Source organism: Ranitomeya imitator, chromosome 2 (assembly GCF_032444005.1).
Source record: "Ranitomeya imitator isolate aRanImi1 chromosome 2, aRanImi1.pri, whole genome shotgun sequence".
Taxonomy (NCBI): Eukaryota; Metazoa; Chordata; class Amphibia; order Anura; family Dendrobatidae; genus Ranitomeya; species Ranitomeya imitator.
Window position 1 is genome coordinate 739,249,571 of NC_091283.1, and position 19,347 is coordinate 739,268,917.

A 19,347-nucleotide genomic window follows, 5' to 3' on the forward strand; every position below is an offset into this window, starting at 1 on the left:
CGCCAGCTGTTCCCCTGCTGTGTAGCTGGCAACGTGTCCTGCAAACGCCACGCAGGCACATGAACTGAAATTGAAGGGAGCCTGCCCCCCACCCCCCCAGGTGTTTCTATGTATAACAGCCACCTTGTACAGCAGTACTGCTGCATTTGTACAAGGTGGCTGACTTTTTCTCCTTGCACACGTGGAACTCAACAAGTACAAAATGTGTCTCATTACAGACCATTACAATGTCCCTGAGGTGTGACTTTCCTTTTTAATGACACGCAGCACCCCCATTGTTAGCGCTGCCCGTCTCCTGACATCATTGGTTGGCTGGCTGTGCCTGTGCGTCCCCCCTGCCCGACACAACGCCCCCCGTTGTCTCATATATTTTGACTGCGAGGGTGTGATTGATGGGCACGAGCAGTGCATATGTTCCCCTGTCTTCACTCCCCTCCTTCCGCCTTCTTCTGACTGTGCGGCCTCATGGCCGCGGCATGCGATAAGGGATCAGCTGAGGCCGCCCAGTCTGAAGCAGGTGTAAGGACATGTGTGAGCGGCGAACATATTTACTGCACAAGGCCACGAATCCCAGCACCGCAGTGTGACTTTAGGAAAAGCCACTGTGGGTCTGGGATTTATGGCCATCGTTAACCGCAACGGCCAACATGAAATGAGGTCATGAGACGGCCTGCACTAACAGGGTATTGCCAAGGGATAACACAAGAGCGCAGTTTCCTGTACTGCAAATAACAACGGTAAGGAATCTGCGCACAGCACCTAGGTGTAAATTTGTACACCTGTGCTGCGTCTCCTTAAAAAGACTAGTAGTCACGCCTCCACTACTGTTTGACAGTATAATGGGCTAAATAGTGTACGTGTTTAATTCAGCGTGTGCAAGGAGCAAAATTAAATAGAGCAACCTTTGACTTGTGCATCATTAATGCTGTTCAAGGTGTGGCTCTTGTACCTTGCAACACCTGAGGGGGGGGTTAAAGGTAACCTTTGAAATTGGTTCAACTAGGCTTCGGCCTACACTCTGCTCCTCTACTCCTCCTGCTGACCCTGGGCTCAAACACCGCTAGTTTCTGCCCGGAACTGCTAGCTGCACAGAGAAAAACACCAGTCAATGTGTTCGTGGGGTTCAGCACCGCCAGCTGTTCCCCTGCTGTGTAGTTGGCATTGTGTCCAGCACAAGCCACGCTGGCACAACCGACCAAAAGCTGCCACCAGTGCAGGCTTCGGCCTACACTCTGCTCCTCTCCTCCTCCTGCTGACCCCGGGCTCAAACACCGCCAATTTCTGCCCGGACATGCTAGCTGCACAGAGAAAAACACCAGTCAATGTGTTAGTGGGGTTCAGCACCGCCAGCTGTTCCCCTGCTGTGTAGTCGGCATCGTGTCCAGCACAAGCCACGCTGGCACAACTGACCAAAAGCTGCCACCAGTGCAGGCTTCGGCCTACACTTTGCTCCTCTCCTACTCCTGCTGACCCTGGGCTCAAACAACGCCAGTTTCTGCCCGGACATGCTAGCTGCACAGAGAAAAACACCAGCCAATGTGTTAGTGGGGTTCAGCACCGCCAGCTGTTCCCCTGCTGTGTAGCTGGCAACGTGTCCTGCAAACGCCACGCAGGCACATGAACTGAAATTGAAGGGAGCCTGCCCCCCACCCCCCCAGGTGTTTCTATGTATAACAGCCACCTTGTACAGCAGTACTGCTGCATTTGTACAAGGTGGCTGACTTTTTCTCCTTGCACACGTGGAACTCAACAAGTACAAAATGTGTCTCATTACAGACCATTACAATGTCCCTGAGGTGTGACTTTCCTTTTTAATGACACGCAGCACCCCCATTGTTAGCGCTGCCCGTCTCCTGACATCATTGGTTGGCTGGCTGTGCCTGTGCGTCCCCCCTGCCCGACACAACGCCCCCCGTTGTCTCATATATTTTGACTGCGAGGGTGTGATTGATGGGCACGAGCAGTGCATATGTTCCCCTGTCTTCACTCCCCTCCTTCCGCCTTCTTCTGACTGTGCGGCCTCATGGCCGCGGCATGCGATAAGGGATCAGCTGAGGCCGCCCAGTCTGAAGCAGGTGTAAGGACATGTGTGAGCGGCGAACATATTTACTGCACAAGGCCACGAATCCCAGCACCGCAGTGTGACTTTAGGAAAAGCCACTGTGGGTCTGGGATTTATGGCCATCGTTAACCGCACCGGCCAACATGAAATGAGGTCATGAGACGGCCTGCACTAACAGGGTATTGCCAAGGGATAACACAAGAGCGCAGTTTCCTGTACTGCAAATAACAACGGTAAGGAATCTGCGCACAGCACCTAGGTGTAAATTTGTACACCTGTGCTGCGTCTCCTTAAAAAGACTAGTAGACTAGTCACGCCTCCACTACTGTTTGACAGTATAATGGGCTAAATAGTGTACGTGTTTAATTCAGCGTGTGCAAGGAGCAAAATTAAATAGAGCAACCTTTGACTTGTGCATCATTAATGCTGTTCAAGGTGTGGCTCTTGTACCTTGCAACACCTGAGGGGGGGGTTAAAGGTAACCTTTGAAATTGGTTCAACTAGGCTTCGGCCTACACTCTGCTCCTCTACTCCTCCTGCTGACCCTGGGCTCAAACACCGCTAGTTTTTGCCCGGAACTGCTAGCTGCACAGAGAAAAACACCAGTCAATGTGTTAGTGGGGTTCAGCAACGCCAGCTGTTCCCCTGCTGTGTAGTCGGCAACGTGTCCAGCACAAGCCACGCTGGCACAACAGAACAAAAGCTGCCACCAGTGCAGGCTTCGGCCTACACTTTGGTCCTCTCCTCCTCCTGCTGACCCTGGGCTCAAACAACGCCAGTTTCTGCCCGGACATGCTAGCTGCACAGAGAAAAACACCAGCCAATGTGTTAGTGGGGTTCAGCACCGCCAGCTGTTCCCCTGCTGTGTAGTCGGCATCGTGTCCAGCACAAGCCACGCTGGCACAACTGAACAAAAGCTGCCACCAGTGCAGGCTTCGGCCTACACTTTGCTCCTCTCCTCCTCCTGCTGACCCTGGGCTCAAACAACGCCAGTTTCTGCCTGGACATGCTAGCTGCACAGAGAAAAACACCAGCCAATGTGTTAGTGGGGTTCAGCACCGCTAGCTGTTCCCCTGCTGTGTAGCTGGCAACGTGTCCTGCAAACGCCACGCAGGCACATGAACTGAAATTGAAGGGAGCCTGCCCCCCACCCCCAGGTGTTTCTATGTATAACAGCCACCTTGTACAGCAGTACTGCTGCATTTGTACAAGGTGGCTGACTTATTGTCCTTGCCCACGTGGAACTCAAAACGTACAAAATGTGTCTCATTGAGACCATTCCACTGTCCCTGAGGTGTGACTTTCCTTTCTAATGATACGCAGCACCCCCCTTGGTAGCGCTTCCCGTCTTCTGACATCATTGGTTGGCTTGTTGCGCCTGTGCGTCCGCCCTGCCTGAAACAATGCTCCTCGTTGTCTTATTTTGACTGCGAGGGTGTGATTGATGGGCACGAGCAGTGCATATCTTCACCTGTCTTAACTCATCTCCTTCCGCCTTCTTCAGACTGTGCAGCCTCATGGCCGCGGCATGCGAGAAGGGATCAGCAGAGGCCGCCCAGTCTGAAGCAGGTGTAAGGACGTGTGTGAGCGGCCAAAATATTTACTGCTCAAGGCCACGAATCACAGCACCGCAGTGTGACTTTATGAAAAGGCACTGTGGGTCTGGGATTTATGGCCATCGTTAACCGCACCGGCCAACATGAAATGAGGTCATAAGACGGGCAGCTCTAACAGGGCATTGCCAAGGGATAACACAAGAGCGCAGACTCCTGTACAGCAAATAACAACGCTCAGGAAGCTGCGCCAAGCACCAAGGCGTTATTTGGGACACCTGTGCTGCGTCTCCTTAAAAAGCCAAGTCACGCATCCACTACAGTTTGACTGTAGAATGGGCTAAATTGTGTACGTCTTTCATTCAGCGTGTGCAAGTAGACAAATTAATAGAGCAACCTTTCACTTGTGCAGCATTAATACTGCACAAGGTGTGTCTCTTGTACTTTGTAACACCTGAGGGGGGGTTAAAGGTTTCCTTTGAAATTGGTTCAAATAGGCTTCGGCCTACACTCTGCTCCTCTCCTCCTCCTCCTGCTTCAACACGGGCTCTAACATCGCTAGTTTTTGACCGCAAGTGCTAGCTGCACAGAGAAAAACACACGCCATTGTGTTAGTGGGGTTCAGCAACGCCAGCTGTTCCCCCACTGTGTAGCCGGCAAAGTGTCCTGCAAACGCAACGCAGACACAAAGCTGCCTCCAGTGCAGGCTTCGGCCTACACTCTGCTCCCCCTGCTTACCCTTAGCTCCAACACCGCTAGTTGGGGCTCTAGGAAGACAATCTTTAATAGGCAACACATCTGGGTTCCAGCACCGCCAGCTGGTTCTCGGCAGTGTTCTTGTCACAGGTACTCCCTCGTGCCAAGCCTGGTTTCAGCACCGTCAGCTGTTTCCGGGTTGTGTCAAGCTCACTGAGACGCCTATGCTTGCCCCGTCGTGGTGCGGTCGGGTTAGCCAACTCCAGGGTGCCTCCAGTTTAGGAGCTTCCTATGTGGGCTGCGTGAACTGGTAGTCAAGGCTGGTTCTGTAGTGCCAGTAGGCCCAGCTCCCCCTGTAGGACTGTTGGGGTTCGGTAACTGCGGCTGCCTCGCGGCCTAGCTGTTCTCTCCTCTCCTGTGGGCCTTGGGGTCCACCACCTGGTTCCAGCACCGTCAGCTGGTTCCGGGCCGAGCCTTTGGCTTAGGTGCCTCCTCCTGGGTATCCGAGTTCCGCCAACGTCAGGCGGTCCTTGGTAGTGCTTTTAAGCGCGGGCACCTACAGCTTAGTAACCGTGTTCCAGCACCGTCAGCTGGTCCTCGGTCGTTTCATTGGCTCTTGCACACTGGGGCAACGCATCTGGGTTCCAGCACCGCCAGCTGGTTCTCGGCAGTGTTTTTGTCACAGGTACTCCCTCGTGCCAAACCTGGTTTCAGCACCGTCAGCTGTTTCCGGGGTGTGTCAAACTCGCTGAGACGCCTATGTTTGCCCCGTCGTGTTGCAGTCGGGTTAGCCAACTCCAGGGTGCCTCCAGTTTAGGAGCTTCCTATGTGGGCTGCGTGAACTGGTAGTCAAGGCTGGTTCTGTAGTGCCAGTAGGCCCAGCTCCCCCTGTAGGACTGTTGGGGTTCGGTAACTGCGGCTGCCTCGCGGCCTAGCTGTTCTCTCCTCTCCTGTGGGCCTTGGGGTCCACCACCTGGTTCCAGCACCGTCAGCTGGTTCCGGGCCGAGCCTTTGGCTTAGGTGCCTCCTCCTGGGTATCCGAGTTCCGCCAACGTCAGGCGGTCCTTGGTAGTGCTTTTAAGCGCGGGCACCTACAGCTTAGTAACCGTGTTCCAGCACCGTCAGCTGGTCCTCGGTCGTGCCATTGGCTCTTGCACACTGGGGCAACGCATCTGGGTTCCAGCACCGCCAGCTGGTTCTCGGCAGAGTTTTTGTCACAGGTACTCCCTCGTGCCAAACCTGGTTTCAGCACCGTCAGCTGTTTCCGGGGTGTGTCAAACTCGCTGAGACGCCTATGTTTGCCCCGTCGTGTTGCAGTCGGGTTAGCCAACTCAAGGGTGCCTCCAGTTTAGGAGCTTCCTATGTGGGCTGCGTGAACTGGTAGTCAAGGCTGGTTCTGTAGTGCCAGTAGGCCCAGCTCCCCCTGTAGGACTGTTGGGGTTCGGTAACTGCGGCTGCCTCGCGGCATAGCTGTTCTCTCCTCTCCTGTGGGCCTTGGGGTCCACCACCTGGTTCCAGCACCGTCAGCTGGTTCCGGGCCGAGCCTTTGGCTTAGGTGCCTCCTCCTGGGTATTCGAGTTCCGCCAACGTCAGGCGGTCCTTGGTAGTGCTTTTAAGCGCGGGCACCTACAGCTTAGTAACCGTGTTCCAGCACCGTCAGCTGGTCCTCGGTCGTGCCATTGGCTCTTGCACAATGGGGCAACGCATCTGGGTTCCAGCACCGCCAGCTGGTTCTCGGCAGTGTTCTTGACACAGGTACTCCCTCGTGCCAAGCCTGGTTTCAGCACCGCCAGCTGTTTCCGGGTTGTGTCAAGCTCACTGAGACGCCTATGCTTGCCCCATCGTGGTGCGGTCGGGTTAGCCAACTCCAGGGTGCCTCCAGTTTAGGAGCTTCCTATGTGGGCTGCGTGAACTGGCAGTCAAGGCTGGTTCTGTAGTGCCAGTAGGCCCAGCTCCCCCTGTAGGACTGTTGGGGTTCGGTAACTGCGGCTGCCTCACGGCCTAGCTGTTCTCTCCTCTCCTGTGGGCCTTGGGGTCCACCACCTGGTTCCAGCACCGTCAGCTGGTTCCGGGCCGAGCCTTTGGCTTAGGTGCCTCCTCCTGGGTATCCGAGTTCCGCCAACGTCAGGCGGTCCTTGGTAGTGCTTTTAAGCGCGGGCACCTACAGCTTAGTAACCGGGTTCCAGCACCGCCAGCTGGTCCTCGGTCGTGCCATTGGCTCTTGCACACTGGGGCAACGCATCTGGGTTCCAGCACCGCCAGCTGGTTCTCGGTAGTGTTCTTGACACAGGTACTCCCTCGTGCCAAGCCTGGTTTCAGCACCGCCAGCTGTTTCCGGGTTGTGTCAAGCTCACTGAGACGCCTATGCTTGCCCCGTCGTGGTGCGGTCGGGTTAGCCAACTCCAGGGTGCCTCCAGTTTAGGAGCTTCCTATGTGGGCTGCGTGAACTGGCAGTCAAGGCTGGTTCTGTAGTGCCAGTAGGCCCAGCTCCCCCTGTAGGACTGTTGGGGTTCGGTAACTGCGGCTGCCTCGCGGCCTAGCTGTTCTCTCCTCTCCTGTGGACCTTCAGGTCCACCACCTGGTTCCAGCACCGTCAGCTGGTTCCAGGCCGAGCCTTTGGCTTAGGTGCCTCCTCCTGGGTATCCGAGTTCCGCCAACGTCAGGCGGTCCTTGGTAGTGCTTTTAAGCGCGGGCACCTACAGCTTAGTAACCGGGTTCCAGCACCGCCAGCTGGTCCTCGGTCGTGCCATTGGCTCTTGCACACTGGGGCAACGCATCTGGGTTCCAGCACCGCCAGCTGGTTCTCGGCAGTGTTCTTGACACAGGTACTCCCTCGTGCCAAGCCTGGTTTCAGCACTGCCAGCTGTTTCCGGGTTGTGTCAAGCTCACTGAGACGCCTATGCTTGCCCCGTCGTGGTGCGGTCGGGTTAGCCAACTCCAGGGTGCCTCCAGTTTAGGAGCTTCCTATGTGGGCTGCGTGAACTGGCAGTCAAGGCTGGTTCTGTAGTGCCAGTAGGCCCAGCTCCCCCTGTAGGACTGTTGGGGTTCGGTAACTGCGGCTGCCTCGCGGCCTAGCTGTTCTCTCCTCTCCTGTGGACCTTCAGGTCCACCACCTGGTTCCAGCACCGTCAGCTGGTTCCAGGCCGAGCCTTTGGCTTAGGTGCCTCCTCCTGGGTATCCGAGTTCCGCCAACGTCAAGCGGTCCTTGGTAGTGCTTTTAAGCGCGGGCACCTACAGCTTAGTAACCGGGTTCCAGCACCGCCAGCTGGTCCTCGGTCGTGCCATTGGCTCTTGCACACTGGGGCAACGCATCTGGGTTCCAGCACCGCCAGCTGGTTCTCGGCAGTGTTCTTGACACAGGTACTCCCTCGTGCCAAGCCTGGTTTCAGCACCGCCAGCTGTTTCCGGGTTGTGTCAAGCTCACTGAGACGCCTATGCTTGCCCCGTCGTGGTGCGGTCGGGTTAGCCAACTCCAGGGTGCCTCCAGTTTAGGAGCTTCCTATGTGGGCTGCGTGAACTGGTAGTCAAGGCTGGTTCTGTAGTGCCAGTAGGCCCAGCTCCCCCTGTAGGACTGTTGGGGTTCGGTAACTGTGGCTGCCTCGCGGCCTAGCTGTTCTCTCCTCTCCTGTGGACCTTCAGGTCCACCACCTGGTTCCAGCACCGTCAGCTGGTTCTCGGCAGTGTCTTTTGCTCTTGTACCTTCTGCTCCCCATCCTGGTTCCAGTACCGTCAGCTGGTTCCGGGCAGAGCCTTTGGCTTAGGTGCCTCCTTCTGGGTATCCAAGTTCCACCAACGTCAGGTGGTCCTTGGTAGTGCTTTCGGGCACGGGTACCTCCTGCTTAGTAACCGGGTTCCAGTAACGTCAGCTGGTCCTCGGTAGTTCCATTGGCTCTTGGACCTTCGGCTACCCATCCGGGTTCCAGTACCGTCAGCTGGTTCTCGGCAGTGTCTTTTGCTCTTGTACCTTCTGCTCCCCATCCTGGTTCCAGTACCGTCAGCTAGTTCCGGGCCGAGCCTTTGGTTTAGGTGCCTCCTTCTGGGTATCCGAGTTCCGCCAACGTCAGGCGGTCCTTGGTAGTGCTTTTTAGCACGGGTACCTCCTGCTTAGTAACCGGGTTCCAATAACGTCAGCTGGTCCTCGGTAGTTCCATAGGCTCTTGAACCTTCGGGTAGCCATCCGAGTTCCAGTTCCATCAGCTGGTTCTTGGCATTTTCTCAGCCTTCTTGTACCTTCTGCTACATTTCCAAGTTGAAGACCCTAAAGTCGACAACCCGGAAGACCACCCCGATGACGACGAAGACGACCCGGAAGACCACCCCAATGACGACGACGACGACGGCGGAGACGACGACGGCTGAGACGACGGCGGCGGAGATGACGACACTGGAGACGACGACCCTGGAGACGACGACATGGAAGACCGAGAAGCAGAAGAACAAGAGGCTGCAGAACAAAGAGCAGAAGAACATTAAGCATAAGACTTAATATCAGAGCAAAAGATATTATCTAAATTATATGCAGAAGAAGACTAAGCAGTGTATGGGGGTGAGTCCGTTCCTCCTCGTGGTGCCCCTGGATAAAGCCTGATGCTGCAGGCCAAACTGAACGCGGACAAATGTAACTTTTGTGACTGGCAGAACGGAAGGTGTAATCTTCCAACTTTTATAGATAACAACTACGGGAATGCCTGTCACAAATGAGAATATGATGAAGAAGTAGAATAGGAAGAATAATAACAGTGGAATAAAAAGAATATGTAGAATAGGAAGAATAATAATAGTTGAATAAAATGAATATGAAGAATGTAATAAAAAAAAAAAAATAGGTAGAAGATGAAGAAGAAGATGAATAAGGTGAAGAAGAAGTTGATGTCAAAGATGCTGATGATGATGAAGATGAAAGTGTGGGAAAAGTAAAAAAAAAAAAGAAAAAAAAAGAAGGGGAAGGGCGTGGAATAGTGAAACATCAATATCTGACAAAATAAAAAAAAATTTACATACTCAATATCTTTTTCACTCCGAACGTCTTAAAAAAAAAAAAAAACATGCTATTCTATTTGATTGGGCTAAACCTCATTGCCTTTAATGTCTCCGCCACCTCCCACAATACATCCTACATTATTCTTAGTTGTTTTCCTTGATGTAGAATGAACCTACAAGGAAAGAAAGGGTTTATTTTAATTCCGATATTTTGGTCCCATTGACTTGCATTGGGATCGGGTATCGGTATCGGCGATATCCGATATTTTTTGAATATCGGCCGATCCCAACCGATACCGATACTTTCCGATATCGGAAGGTATCGCTCAACACTAATTACTACCCCTGCGGTGATATGACAAGTTAGGATTTTTCTTAATTGCTTGTAGCAGTACCTAGGGGACATAATGTGATCCTATTCACTTTATTTCTGCTGCTGTGTAATGTAGCAGCAGCTTACAATGATTTTGTGCCGCACAACGTGTGCCATGGCCAAACACTGGGTAACCAGCATCAGCATATAATACAGTGTAATGTAGAACAGAATACAGAGATTCACAGGACTCCATGGTTATCGGATCAGAGTCATGCAAAGTTACTCAATCGCTCAAGAAATAGTCGCCCCTGTAAATGCCGCAGACATCTAGGACGCTTGTGGCCGAACACCAGCTGAACTTTGTGGGACCTTGGTCTGACTACAGTAGATGCTGCTGATCGATTGGCTCTAGTCTGTATATTATACACGTCATATACATGAGGACATGTCTGCAGTTACTGACTTATATATAAAATGTAACCGTATGATTAGAGAGTGATATAGATACATATTTATAGTCATATACAGTAGGAAATGGCCGCACTCCAGACATCAGGCAGTGAACACACTGCGCTCTTTATTCTCCCATGTATGTGCGACATTTCTGCTCTTCACACTGTGAGCCTATCTCACGAACAATCATAGTATCTAAACAATGTATTTATAGTTTACACGCCATAATCAGTGATTAATCAATATACATCGGGAAAGCATAGTGCATATGTCTACAGTGCAGTAATATCAATCTCATGTGTCATTATAATATAACAATAATCCATTTTTATTCTCTGCCAGATCACATGTATTGTGTGTAAAACACAAAAAATACCTTAATTGCATCATAATGATAATGTGATAACCAGGGCCAGCGTCACCACCCGCGCAAGTGTCGGGGCCCTAAGCAAGTAGAGGAGTCCACTAGCCGTCGGGGACACCGGTACGCTATAGGGCCCGGTGCCAGCACTCACGAGTGCCCCCCCGCTTGCTCAGGTTCCTATGCAGCTCCAGTGTCTTCCACGTTTTCTGACTCAGTGACGTCTCAGGCCAGAGGGCACGATGATGGCACTACTGTGCTCCCTCTGCTCTGAGCAGTCATAGTGCAGAGAGCTGGAAGACGGCGACGAGGAGAGGTGAGTAGTTTGTTTTTTTTTGTATAGAGCATTATATGGGTCCCATTCTGTATGGAGCATAATATGGGGTCCATTATTCTGCAAGGAGCAATATGTGGGTCCCATTCTGTATGGAACATTATAAGAAGACCATTGTTCTGTGTGGAGCATTATATGGGGCCCATTATACCGTATAGAGCAACATATGGGGTCCATTATACTGTATGGAGCATTTTATGAGGCCCATTAGTCCATTATAGTTACATAGTTACATAGTTATTAAGGTTGAAGGAGGACTATAAGTCCATCTAGTTCAACCCATAGCCTAACCTAACATGCCCTAACATGTTGATCCAGAGGAAGGCAAAAAAAAACCATGTGGCAAAGAGTAAGCTCCACATTGGGGAAAAAATTCCTTCCTGACTCCACATACGGCAATCAGACTAGTTCCCTTGATCAACGCCCTATATATATATATATATATATATATATATATATATATATATATGTAATACTGTATGGAGCATTATATGGGGTCCAGCATTGTATGGTGACCATTATTCTTTATGGAGCATTATAAGAGGCCATTATTCTGCATCCCCTTTACACCCAAGGGTGGTTTGCACGTTAATGACCAGGCCAATTTTTACAATTCTGATCACTGTCCCTTTATGAGGTTATAACTCTGGAACGCTTCAACGGATCCCGGTGATTATGAAATGGTTTTCTCGTGACATATTGTACTTCATGATAGTAGTAAAAATTTCTTTGATATGACTTACGTTTATTTGTGAAAAAAATGAAAATTTTGCCAAAATTTTGAAAATTTGGCAATTTTCCAACTTTGAATTTTCATGGCCTTAAATGACAGAGATATATTACACAAAATACTTAATAAATACCATTTCCTACATGTCTACTTTACATCAGCACAATTTAGGAACCAAAATCTTTTGTTGTTAGGGAATTATAAGTGTTAAAAGTTGACAGGCGATTTCTCATTTTTACAACAAAATTTACAAAACCATTTTTTTTAGGGACCATCTCACATTTAAAGTCACTTTGAGGGGTGTACATGACAGAAAATACCCAAACGTGACACCATTCTAAAAACTACACCCCTCAAGGTGCTCAAAACCACATTTAAGAAGTTTATTAACCCTTGACGTGCTTCACAGCAACTGAAACAATGTGGAAGGAAAAAATGAACACTTAACTTTTTTTCCAAAATTTTACTTCAGAACCAATTTTTTTATTTTCACAAGTGTAAAAAGAGAAAATGAACCACAAAATTTGTTGTGCAATTTCTCCTGAATACGCCGATACCCCATATGTGGTACCGCTCATTACAGTGATGAATATGCGGCTCCACGCCTATGGGAGGTGGAGCCGCATATTAATCACTGTAATGAGCGGTACCATGTGACCGCTCACACAGGGCAAGCTGTCGGCACTGAGAGGAGGCATCGCGGGAACTGGGTGAGTATTTCTCTGCAAGCGGGCGGGCGCAAGGGGGGTGGGAGGCGTTAGGTGACCCCCAAACTTTATTTTTAACAAAAAAATTTTAAAAAAAAGAATTTTTCATCTCTTCTCTCTTGCGAACGCTGCAGGGGACAAGAGATGAATGCCGCCTTCAGCACCACACGCTGGGGACAGCGCTTACTCTAGCGCTGTCTCTCCTGCACAGTCTGTGTGGTCCTCAGGCGGCACACGGATGGCACACGGACAGCATCCGTGTGCGGTGCGTGTTTACACTGACCCATTGACTTTAATGGGTCCGTGTGATCCGTGCGCTCCCACGAACACTGACATGTCTCCGTGTTTTGCACACGGACACACGGCCCGTGAAAACACGCAGACATGTGCAGAGACACATTTATTTTAATGTGTCTACGTGAGTCAGTGTCTCCGGTACGTGAGGAAACTGTCACCACACGTACCGGAGCCACTGATGTGTGAAACCGGCCTAACTAGGTTGTGTGACATAACTCTCTGACTTAAGGGCATAACATTTCAAAGTTTGAAAATTGCTACATTTTCAAATTTTTTGCCTAATTTTTGCCAAATTTTCTTTTTCTTTTTTTTTTCACAAACAAGAGCAAGTGATATTGAAGAAATGTTACCACTATCATGAAGTACAATCTGTCACGAAAAATCGGTCTCAGAATCAGTGGGATTTGCTGAAATGTTCCAGCGTTATTACCTCATAAAGTGACACTAGGCAGAAGCGTAAAATTTGGCCCGGTTATGTAGATGAAAACAGGCTCGGGGGTAAAGCGGTTGATATTGTGTAATCTATGGTTTACGGAACAGTAAGATATCAGTTATTATTTCCTTACATTTATCTGTGTATACAAATTATTACGGTAATATATAGTTGTATGCAAAAACATTTTTTCAATACATAAAAGCACCAGTAGATGGCAGCATCAGCCACAGTAGCTGGAGTTCTGCTGAGTCATGCGCAGTGTGCAGGGCTGGACCTGTGTATACAGAGCTGTGCAGTGATCGTCCGGATGTCGGGGGCAGGAGTCGCTGAGGTCGCCCTGTGATCGGTGAGTGGGCTTCATGGTGTCCCCCTGTGATCACATCCTGTACTAGGACTAATGTAGCCCGGTCACTTCTCCAGCTGAATGGAGTCACATAAGAGTGCAGCACAGGAGGCAGCAGCTTCCCCGTGTCTCCATGTTCTGCTATAAGGGTCATGGCTCAATACTGCAGGATGCATGCATTTATAAAAGTTGGCAAAAGTGCCACATTTATTAAACTGGCAGACATGATCTGCTATATTCGACATTTCAGAAACTTTTTTTTTTTTGCAGTTATTGCGGTAGAATAACCTGGTAAATTCCTTCTGTAAATCGGAACGTTTACAGTGATCCCAAATTTGTATAGGTGTTTCAATGCTGAAAAAACAAATGGCTTTCTGGTGCCATGTTCACACAAAGTCAAACATAGTTCACAGAAAAAAAAATGACCTGGTGGCATAACATGGCTGAAGCATCAGGCTATGCGCACACGTTGCGGGTCTGCAGCAGTTTTCCATCCGGTGTACAGTACCATGTAAACCTATGGAAAACAAAATCCGCCGTGCGTGGAAACGCAGAGGTTTATATTCCGCAGCATGTCAATTCTTTGTGCGGATTCCGCAGCGGTTTACATTTGCTCCTCAATAGGAATCCGCAGGTGTAAAACCGCAGGGTGAATCCACAGAAAACCACGGTAAATCCGCAGTGTGGTTTTACTGCGGATTTACCAAAATCAGTGCGGAAAAATCTGCACACGATTCCGCAGCGTGTACACGTAGCCTCAAAGAGAAGGTAAACAGTGATGAGTGGACCTGTGGACGTCCACGTCTGGGTAGACTTTAAAAACAAAAAGTTTGGTTGGGGATCTGGACCTGACTAGTGATGAGCGAATATACTCGTTACTCGAGATTTCCCGAGCATGCTCGGGGGTCCTCTGAGTATTTTTAGTGCTCGGAGATTTAGTTTTTCTTGCCGCAGCTGAATGATTTACATCTGTTAGCCAGCATAAGTACATGTGGGGGTTGCCTGGTTGCTAGGAAATCCCCACATTTACTTATGCTGGCTAACAGATGTAAATCATTCAGCTGCGGCAATAAAACAAGATCTCCGAGCACTAAAAAATACTCGGAGGACCCCCAAGCATGCTCGAGAAATCTCGAGTAACGAGTATATTCGCTCATCACTAGACCTGACCCTAACTCCATATAAATCAATGGAGACCCAAACTTTTACTTGCAGGCTGTAAAATGTTCATAGTAACCGCCAATGTTCAGCAAAAGGAAGCAACGTGTGTAATAGAAGGACAATCGCCCTTCAAACAAACGTGGATTGTGAGGGAGGAAAAAAAGGGGAATAGCAAAAAAAAAGTTACTTGTGGTCCCCTCGATTTTTGATAACCAGCGTGGGTAAAGCAGACATCTGGGGGCTGGTACTATCAGGCTGGAAAGATGCGGCAATTGTGGCTCTTTGCCCGTCTCTTCCTGCTTGCCCTGGTACGTTGCCAGACAGGGTAATATTTTGGGGTTGACAGCTGACATCAAGCCCAGAGGTTAGTAATGAGGTGACATCTATCAGACACCCCAATTGTTAACCCGATAACTGAATAGTTAAAAAAATACTGTACATACACAGAAAAAAACAAACACTTTATTTGAATAAAGACTTCCCCCCACTTTCCCTAGTTTACCAGTGTATAACTTAAAGGGAACCTGTCACCTGCAAATTCGAAGATGAGCTAAGCCCACTAGCATCAGGGGCTTATCTACAGGAAAGAAATATATCTCGGTACCGTGTTAGCCAGTAGATAGAAAAATATTTAGAATTGAGAGTCCTCAGTGGTTGATACCTTTTAATGGCTAACTGAAAAGATGGTAACAAATTGCAAGCTTTCGATACTACACAGGTCTCTTCATCAGGCAAAGACTAAAACAAATTCTGAAGAATCACATATTTATGCACAACATAGTATAGAAGAAAAAAAAAAAAAGAAGGGAAAAAAACCATGGATAAGCCAGGTGACATGAAGCAGAATTACCATGGGTGATAAACAAAGCAGAATTACCATGGGTGATAAACATTCTGTAATGCTGTAGATAAGCCCCGATGTATCCTGAAAGATGAGAAAAAGAGGTTATATTATACTCACCCAGGGGCGGTCCTGTTGCGGTCCGGTCCGATGGGCGTCGCGGTCCGGTCCAGCGCCTCCCATCTTCTTACAATGACGTCCTCTTCTTATCTTCACGCTGCGGCTCCGGCGCAGACGTACTTTGTCCTGTTGAGGGCAGAGCAAAGTACTGCAGTGCGCAGGCGCTGGGCCTCTCTGACCTTTCCCGGTGCCTGCGCACTGCAGTACTTTGCTCTGCCCTCAACAGGGCAGATAAAGTACGCCTGCGCAGGAGCCGCAAGAAGAAGAAAAGAGGACGTCATCGTATAAAGATGGGAGGCCCCGGACCGGACCGCGACGTCTATCAGACCGGACCGCGGCGGGAACGCCCCTGTAAGCTCTTATGGTCAGTGGGGTCCTCTCCTGTAGAGTGTAAGCTCTTATGGTCAACGGGGTCCTCTCTCTCCTGTGGAGTGTAAGCTCTTATGGTCAGCAGGGTCCTCTCTCTCCTGTAGAGTGTAAGGTCTTATGGTCAGCGGGGTCCTCTCTCTCCTGTAGAGTGTAAGCTCTTATGGTCAGCAGGGTCCTCTCTCTCCTGTAGAGTGTAAGCTCTTATGGTCAGTGGGGTCCTCTCTCTCCTGTAGAGTGTAAGCTCTTATGGTCAGTGGGGTCCTCTCTCTCTTGTAGAGTGTAAGCTCTTATGGTAAGCGGGGTCCTCTCTCTCCTGTAGAGTGTAAGCTCTTATGGTCAGTGGGGTCCTCTCTCTCCTGTAGAGTGCAATCTCTTATGGTCAGCAGCGTCCTCTCCTGTAGAGTGTAAGCTCTTATGGTCAGCAGGGTCCTCTCTCTCCTGTAGAGTGTAAGCTCTTATGGTCAGCAGGGTCCTCTCTCTCCTGTAGAGTGTAAGCTCTTATGGTCAGCAGGGTCCTCTCTCCTGTAGAGTGTAAGCTTTTATGGTCAGCGGGGTCCTCTCTCTCCTGTAGAGTGCAATCTCTTATGGTCATCGGGGTCCTTTCTCTCTTGCACAGTGTAAGGCTACTTTCACATTAGCGTCGGAATCTCCCCGTCGCAATGCGTCGGGCAGAGATTCCGACGCTAGCGTTTAACGCACTGCACAACGGAGGCAGCGGATGCATTTCTCCGGCGCATCCGCTGCCCCATTGTGAGGTGCGGGGAGGTGGGGGCGGAGTTCCGGCCGCGCATGCTCGGTCGGAAAAAGCGGTCCGTCAGGAGCAAAAAACTTTACATGTAGCGTTTTTTGCTCCCAGCGGTCCGCCAAAGCACGACGCATCCGTCGCACGACGGATGCGACGTGTGGCAATCCGTCGCAATGCGTCGTCAATACAAGTCTATGGGAAAAAAACGCATCCTGCAAGCACTTTTGCAGGATGCGTTTTTCCTGCAAAACGACGCATTGTGATGGATTGCAGTTAACGCTAGTGTGAAAGTAGCCTAAGCTGTTATGGTCAGTGGGGTCCTCTCTCTCCTGTAGAGTGTAAGCTGTTATGGTCAGTGGGGTCCTCTCTCTCTCTCCTGTAGAGTGTAAGCTCTGAGGCCACGTTCACACATTGCGGAAAGTGTTCCGGATTTTTCCGGTCTCATTTTGGTAGATCCGCAGGTAAACCGCACTGCAGATTACCTGCGGAATTACCACTTTTTTGTGCGGATTACACCTGTGGTTTTACACCTGCAGATTCCTATTATGGAGCAGGTGTAAACCGCTGCAGAATCCGCACAAAGAATTGACATGCGGAATAAACAACGCTTTGTTTCGGTGCTGTTTTTTTACGCAGCATGTGCACTGTGGATTTTGTTTTCCACAGGTTTACATGGTACTGTAAACTCAGGGAAAACTGCTGCGAATTCGCAATGGCCAATCCACAGCGTGTGCACATACCCTTAGAGTCCGCAAGCTTCTCTCTCCCTCTTATACCCATGTGTATTTTATGAGAAATTGGAAGTTTTTCAGTATTGAAATCCACACACATTTATTCTCTGCAAATTGAATTTTTGAGGAACATTTAAATGCGTTTCAAAAGATCCGCACATCTCTATTTTTTTTTTCTATTCTAGCTCATTTTTCAAATTCACTCCAAAAGATTACTAAAAAGAAACCTCAGTGTGCACATACCCCTTGACCCTGCAGTTACTATTGGCTGTAAAATTCAAGGTGTTAAATTGCAGAAATCTAATCTAACAGTGCTTGCTGCGGTTACAGGTAACTGCTCTCCATACATCAGCACCTCGCATGTGACGTACATGTGTGTTACATATCTCAGGAGGAGGTTAAAATTTGTACCTCTGCTTTCCCACAAGCTAAGGCCCCAATACAATAGTGATTGGTCGTTTGCGAACGATCCGGTACAAAGAGCCGGCTCCCTGCTGTGAAAGATGAGAGTTGGCACAGTAGTGAGAGCTAAATTGTCTGAGTGGCTCTCACTGGGCGTAAAATCCAGGTGTTTGGCAGATGTAACTCCACCCACTCAATTAAGGTAGTTACTAGCAAGTGGGCGAAGTTTCTGCCGTAGGTGGGCGAGGTTTCGGACGCGTGAACACATATTTAATAGGGATCTATTTAGGATCAAAAAAATGCCGGCTCTTTTTGGAACCGTGAGAGCCGAATAACCAAAAACGAGCCGGACTGCCCATCAACTACACAAGTCTATTGAGCGATGCCGCGCCCACTGGACGAGCTCTGGCCGGGAGTATGTATAGCGCATACATACCCTCCAGTCCTGGCTCAGAAACTGGTGAATCCCCACAGCGCACAGTGCGTGCACTGCGAGGATTCATAAGTCTGCAGTCACAGAGTGTCGGCTTTCACTATTGTCAGAGGGCTAGCAGCCAGCCCTCACTAAGCATTTTTGGAGGGCCAGCAGATGGCTATTTTTCCATAGCTATATATTGCTACTGCAATATAATTTATCCATCTGAGGTGGGAAAATTTTCTTTTTCATATTAATACTCTTAAGTATGAAACTTGGAGGGCCAGCAGGAGACCTCCACAATTTTCAGAGGGCCAGCAGGCTTCTCGTGGGCAGATTATACCAAGATAGTGTTTTTTGGTAAAGTGCATTATTCTACTGTTTACTGTACATTAAATGAGGCCTACAAATAAAAGAACACAGTAGTTGCAGTCAAATATTGTGGAAGTTCAAATATATTTTGGGGTTGTTGACAGGCCGATGAGCCCATCGGTTATAATTTCCCGGTGGCACTAAAAACCCTCTTTGACAAAACACTAGCGGCAGGTCAGGACCTCCAAGACATTGTCAGGTACAGAGGAATCACGGAGGACGCTGGTATTGTTGGCAGGGTACTACTTCAGCATCTTCCAAAACTTTTCCTTACTTTTCAGAGTACTCCATGCTAAAGTGCTTCCGGCTTAGGCTAAGTTCACATTGCATTAGCAGCAGCCCGTTCAGCACATATGCTAACGGGCTGCTGTTAGCGCAAGTGCCGGCGTTTGCATCGCGCTAGCGCAGATGGAGCATCTGCTAGCTCTATCTGCGCTAGCAGTGACGGACCCGGAAGCGCTGCAGCCCGCGTCTCTGGGTCCGCCACTCAATGACGGCACATCCCTAGCGCACGCCCATTGTGGGCATGCGCTAGCGATGCGTCCGACATTGCAGTCAATGGCGGCCGTAATGGACTACGTTACACCTCGTTTATGCCGCGGTGTAACGTAGTCCGTCTAACGGACACCATTGACGCAGTGTGAACCCAGCCTTATGAATGATGTTGACGTTTGTGTGATGGAGGGTGAGGAGGAGCAGGAACTGATGTAAAAAGTGAAGGAAGCCCTAATTGAACCAGGGCCCCCAATCCTTGGTGTCAACAGCACGTGTTCTGACCCAGGGTCTGACTGGGTCCCGGCTTCCACAAAATTCACCCAGTGTCCCGTCAGGGAAATGAAATATCCTTGGCCACAAGCACTTGTCCAGGTGTCCGTGGTAAATGGACCTCCCAATAACAGCATTCGTCAGGGCATGGCTGATGT

At 49.7% G+C, this 19,347-nt stretch overlaps 1 protein-coding gene across 3 annotated transcripts in view; it reads left to right on the forward strand.

Annotated features, from left to right (window-relative positions):
- The window catches only part of AIFM2 (AIF family member 2), a 141,750-nt gene that overhangs the window by 20,505 nt on the left and 101,898 nt on the right, over positions 1 to 19,347 (forward strand). The window contains exon 1 of one of the 3 annotated variants that reach the window (XM_069753222.1): positions 13,164 to 13,271. The exons of the other annotated variants lie outside the window; for them this stretch is intronic. The gene's annotated coding sequence lies outside the window, so the exon portion shown is untranslated. Of the gene's footprint in view, positions 1 to 13,163; positions 13,272 to 19,347 lie in introns of those variants that run through there. 3 annotated transcript variants of the gene reach the window in all.